Source organism: Nomascus leucogenys, chromosome X (assembly GCF_006542625.1).
Source record: "Nomascus leucogenys isolate Asia chromosome X, Asia_NLE_v1, whole genome shotgun sequence".
Classification (NCBI taxonomy): domain Eukaryota; kingdom Metazoa; phylum Chordata; class Mammalia; order Primates; family Hylobatidae; genus Nomascus; species Nomascus leucogenys.
In genome coordinates this window covers 140,384,616-140,390,615 of record NC_044406.1, presented here as the reverse complement: position 1 = coordinate 140,390,615, position 6,000 = coordinate 140,384,616, and the positions used below count along the sequence as shown (strand labels likewise).

The following is a 6,000-nucleotide window of genomic DNA, read 5'->3' as shown; positions in this document are numbered from 1 at the left end:
CTGGGAAAGACAGGGAAGGCTTCACAGAGAAGGTGCTATCTAAATTGAGTTAAAAATAACGAGTAGCCGTTTTCCAAATAAACAAGTGCCGGGTAAGAGCATTCATGGCAGAAGGAATTCCAGGGCAAAGGTGTGGAGGCTTTTTCCTCTTTTGTTGATCCTGACTTCTACAAAGCAATTCCTTTATTGCTTTTTTGACATTAGATTAACACTTTTAATCTCGAATAAATATAATACTGCACAATTTCCCATTTTCAGTATATATGCATTTGATTTTTTTTGTTGTTCTTACTCTCATTTTTTTAATCTGCCTTGGATTTTCATTGCACATACTATTTCAGTATACTTTTTGGTCCTTCTTTGTAGTATGTATTGTTCTTAAATTTTTACCTGCATAAGGTGTTCATTCCTAATGGGTATTCCCTTCTAGTGCTCCCTGGGTTCAAGATGCTCAGCTGAATCGATGGGAGTAATGAGCGGCACATGACTTCCATAAACTCAAGAAAGTGGTGGAAAGGTAGTAGAATTTTAGTTCTAGTAAACCTCGATAAACTACCATAAATAGAAGCGTAGTGCGGGGACTCAGGAGGAGCACTGAAACGGCAGGCAGGGGACCCAGGTTTTATAGCTTTATGGGCCTGTTTTTTCTCATCCCTGCACCTATGGCTTCAAGTATGTTCACTAAAGGGGACTGAATAGAGTGCCCTGGCCCAGTCCTTCCGAATGGGAGACTGACGCCCTAGCACCGGGCGAAGTCCCGGGCGCCAGAGGCACCCACCCCGCAAGGCCGGAAGGAGTGGGGCGGGGCCTAGAGGCTCTCCGCTGGGCCCGAGCGGGCTGGGGGAGGGGAGCGTGGGGCCGACAGTTTTGGGGGTGAAAAGGCAAAAAGCGGGTGAAAGGCTGCCTCCCGAGGCTCTCCTTGCTTGGAATTCTGCCCACTCTGCGGAGTTAGGAGTCACGACCTCCAGCACAGGTGGGTTCCGTCCCGTGGGTCAGGGAAGCTGTGTCCCCATGGGTGCTACGGGTGGGTTTGCCCAGGCGCTCGCTTTCAGGCCTGTCGCAGTGGGCGGCGGAGGCTCTCACCCGGGCTGCTGGGCCCAAGGGCGGTGGTACTCACCTTAACCCTGGCGGAGAAGAAGGCCACTCCTGCCTTGCTGCAGGGCTGTCGTCACGATCTGTGCCAGTTGCGCGACAGAGTCTGCCCGGAGATCAGCGTGAGGCCAAATGGGCCTAGCGCTCAGGAAGAGCTGGAGCAAGCTCGCGTTGGGACTGACGCCCAGTGTACATTGTTTCAATCTCGGTCGGACTTTACAGCCCTGGATCTGTCACTGACTTGGTGTTTAGCTTTCAGCGAGTCCCTACCCTCTCCCTGCCGCACTTTGTTCGGCAGTAGAGTGGAAGGTGGAACTCAGCTGTCTGCAAGATCTTGCAGCACTTTCTTTCGTTCTCATATCCACTAATGTTCTCTGCCCAGATTTTACCCTTTGTCTGCCCCCTCTGGAGCAAGGCACTGGGTAAGTTAGGCTAGGAAGTTTTCTTTCTCTTCCGAAAACAATTGAAAAGCCTTTAAATACTCCTGACTGCCCTGGAAACGACATTCAAACCATTAATTGAATTTGGTCAACTCTGAAGAATGGGTTTGTGAATGCCATACTATTAAACATTTTAACCAGATGATTGCCTAAAATGATGTGTGTTGAGTGGACATAGTACACTGCCTAGCAAAAGTCTTATGATAAATGATTTGGGTGCTTTAACTCAGTCGCTGAAAGAAAAACTTGAGCTCTCATATTTAAGAAACACTTTCATAATCCACTCCCGTACAGTAGTCTTTTAGAGTTACTTGTAGCTTGGTTTGCCCTTTCAGGACACACTGTAGTAAAAATTACATACAGTTTATTTTACGTTAACTATAAAGACAAACAAGGACTATAAACATTATGGATCAACATTTTGATGTCAACTTCTGGTTTCTCCTCATTAAGGAACTGGTGGTAATGATAATGGTTAACATATATTATGCAAAATACTATAATTTTCACAACAACCAGAAGACGTTAAGTAAGGTTATTTCTTAAAAGACTTATACTTTATCTCATAACCAGTGTGATGAAGGGAATGTTTGCTGTGGTGGTTGAGTCTGGGGGCTTGTTTAGTGTGCCCCACCTAGTTCTTTATTTCTTGGATGCTCGGACTGGAACAGATCACTTCCTTGTTTTGGCATCTGTGTCAGGAACCATGATTAGTTCTGTATTTCTGCTTGTCAACCCTGGGAACAGCAGCAAAACCAGTCAAACGGATCACTCTGTGTCTGCAATGTTTCTGACAGCTGTATCTGATGCCTCCAGGGGCTGGAAGGGGGACCCCGGGATTAACAAATCTCTTTGGTGGGAAGAGTCTCTTCCTGCTTGGAGCCAAACTGAACATAGATCCATCAGTTGGGCACCACTGTGATCCCCTTTCTATAACACCAAGCATTCCCCATGCTCATATGGGCTGTACATGGACCTGCCATTGCCCTGTGTAAAGATTTATAGGATAAGAGGCTCTTGAAAAAACCCAGCCTGCTCCATACCTGTAGGTTCTAGGGAAGGAGTGGCTGATATGTAGGTGAGTGTTCTTCTGCATGGGGGAAAGACCTTATGATTTCCCAAATGGTTTGAAAAGTGAGAAAAAAATTATGCCGGACATCTGCTGAGCCAACCTGAAGGGTGAGTTTTGCACTGGCTTATTTGGCAGGACCTGGTGTCTGCCTTGCTTAGCCATATTTTTACTCTATTCATCATACTCTGTTCGTTCACTCCAAAGGCAATCAATGAATGTCAACTCTGTGCCAGGATGCTGATCCATTCACTGAGATTGGCAGCACAGGAGGACAGCCAGTTCGGGAGGAGAACAGGAATTCAACTTTAAGCATACTCAGTCTGAGGCCTCCTCACCTTTCCCCACTCCCTATATCTAACTGCTACAAAATCTTGTCACTTCTACATCCTGAATATTTTAAAAAATCCATCCATTTCTCTTTGCCCCTATGACTACTCCAAATTTCAAGCCAGCAATATTCTTTTTTAACTGATTTAAAAATTTTTATTTTAAAACAAATGGTTGCATGACCCTCGACTCTCATGGGAAAACCACAAGCCTTACTATCACCACCACCACCACAGCAACAACAACAGTCTAATGACCTCTGTATGATCCCTAATAAACTGTCAAAGTAAAGAGACGAATGTTCTCTTTTTTTTCTTGATGCTCAATGTGTTTAAAAACATATTTAGGATAATTAACCTGCCCTAAAATTCACGTATTTAAAGTGATTTTATAAATTTATTGGGTGGTGCAACCATCACTACAATCCAATTTTAGAACATTTGCATCACGTCAGTGACATCTTCCTTGCCCATCTGCAGTCAGTCTTCATTACCACTCCCAGCATCAGACAACCACTAATCTATTTTCTGTGCCTATGGATTTGCCTATCCTGAAAATTTCATCTAAATAATGTCTCCAAAGTTTATTAATGTTGTGGCATATATAAATACTTCATTCCTTTTTATAGCTGAGTGATATTCCTTTACATCAGTGTACTATATTTTGTCTATCTAGTCATCAGTTGATGGACACTTGGATTGTTTCTGTCTTTTGGCTATTGTGAATAAAGCTGCTATGAACATTTGTGTATAAGTTTTTGGGTGGACATTCGTTTTCAGTTCTCTTGGTTAAACACCTATGAGTGGAATTACTTGGTCATATTATAACTGTATGTTTAATTTTCTGCCAAACTGTTTTCCCAAGGGGCTGTACTATTTTACAGTTATTAGATTTGTATGAACCATCAGCAATGTATTTCTTCACATCATCACTGTATTTGTTATTTCCCCGTTTTTTTGTTTTTTTTTTTCAAATGTGTAGCTATTCTTGTGGGTGTGGAGTAGTATCTCATTGTGATTTAGATTTGCATTTCCTTAATGGCTAATTGAGCATCTTTTTATTTGCTTGTTAGATATTTGTATATGTTCTTTGGAGAAATGTCTCCTCACATATTTTGCCCATTTCTGATTAGATTGTTTGCTTCCTTACTATTGAGATGTAAGAGTTGCTTATATACAAGTCCTTTATCAGATATGTAGTTTGAAAATATTTTCTCCAAGTCTGTGGTTTGTCTTTTCATTTTCTTACTACTGTATGTTGAAGGGCAAAGGTTTTTATTTATTTTACTTTTAGTTTCAGAGGTACGGGGCAGGTTGGTTCTATAGATAAATTGTGTGTTATAGGGGTGTGGCGTACATATTATTTCATCACACAGGCAATAAGCATAGTACGCAATACGTAGTTTTTTGATCCTCACCCTCCTCCCAACCTCCATCCTCAAGTAGGCCCCCGTGTCTATTGTCCCCTTCTTTGTATCCATGTGTACTCAATATTAGCTCCCATTTATAAATGAGAACATGTGGTGTTTGGTTTTCTGTTCCTGTGTTACTTTGCTTAGAATAATGGCCTCTAGCTCCATCCATGTTGCTGCCAAGGACATGATCTCATTCTTTTTATGGCTGCATAGTATTCCGTGGTGTATGTGTACCAAATTTTCTTTATTCCATATACCACTGATGGGCATTTAGGTTGACTCCATGTCGTTGCTGTTGTGAATAGTGCTGTGAGGAACATATGCATCCGTGTGTCTTTATGGCAGAACAATTTATATTTCTTTGGGTATATACCCAATAATGGATGGCTGGGTCAAATGGTAGTTCTGTCTTAAGTTCTTTGAGGAATTGTCAAACTGCTTCCCACAGTGGCTGAACTAACTAACATTCCCACCAGCAGTGTATAAGTGTTCCCTTTTCTTTGCAACATCACCAACATCTGTTATTTTTGACTTTTTAGTAATAGCCATCCTGACTGGTGTAAGATGGTATTTTATTGTGGTTTTCGTTGATTAGTGATGTTGACCATTTTTTCATATGCTTGTTGACCACATGTATGTCTTCTTTTGAAAAGTGTCTGTTCATATCCTTTGCCCACTTTTTAATGAGGTTGTTTGGTTTTTGCTTGTTAATTTGTTTAAGTGCTCTATAGATTCTAGATATTAGAACTTTGTCAGATGCCTAGTTTGCAAATATTTTTTCCCATTCTATGTGTTGTCTATTTACTCTATTGATAGTTTATTTTGCTGTACAGAAGCTCTTCAGTTTAGGTGCTATTTATCAATTTTTATTATTGTTGCCATTGCTTTTGATGTCTTTGTCATGAAATTATTTGACAGGGCCCATGTCTAGAATGGTATTGCCTAGGTCTTCTTCAAGGTTTTTATGGTTTTAGTTGTTACATTTAAGTCTAATCCATTTTGGGTTGATTTTTGTATATGGTGTAAAGAAGGGGTCTAGTTTCTATCTTCTGCACACAGCAACCAGCAATCCTAGCAGCATTTATTGAATAGGGAGTATTTATCCCATTACTTGTTTTCATCAGTGTCAAAGATCAGATGGCTGTAGGCATACAACTTTATTTCTGGGCTCTCCATTTTGTTCCATTGGTCTATATGTCTGTTTTTGTACCAGTACCATGCTCTTTTGGTTACTGTAGCCTTGTATAGTTTGAAGTCAAGTAATGTGATGCTTCCAAGTTTGTATTTTTGCTTAAGATTTATTTGGCTATTTGGGCTCCTTTTTGGTTCCATATGAATTTTAGAATAATATTTTTTTAATTATGTGAAGAATGCCATTGGTAGTTTGATAAGAATAGCATTGAATCTATAAAATGCTTTGAGCAGTATCGCTATTTTAACAATATTGATTCTTCCTATCCATGAGCATGAAATGATTTTTCATTTGTTTGTATCATCTCTGATTTCTTTCAGCAGTATCTTGTAATTCTCATTGCAAATATCTTTCATCTCCCAGGTTAGCTGTATTCTCAGGTATTTTATTTTTTTTATGGCTCTTGTGAATGGGATTGCATTCTTTATTTGGTTCTCAGCTTGGACATTATTGATGTATAGAA

General features: G+C 40.6%; 1 protein-coding gene across 2 annotated transcripts in view; it reads left to right on the top strand.

Annotated features, from left to right (window-relative positions):
• Positions 1-803: 803 nt before the first annotated feature.
• TMLHE (trimethyllysine hydroxylase, epsilon) overlaps positions 804-6,000 on the top strand; it is a 101,525-nt gene continuing 96,328 nt past the window's right edge. For both annotated transcript variants that reach the window (XR_004028683.1, XM_030806673.1), the window contains exon 1: positions 804-973. The gene's annotated coding sequence lies outside the window, so the exon portion shown is untranslated. The remainder of the gene's footprint in view (positions 974-6,000) is intronic.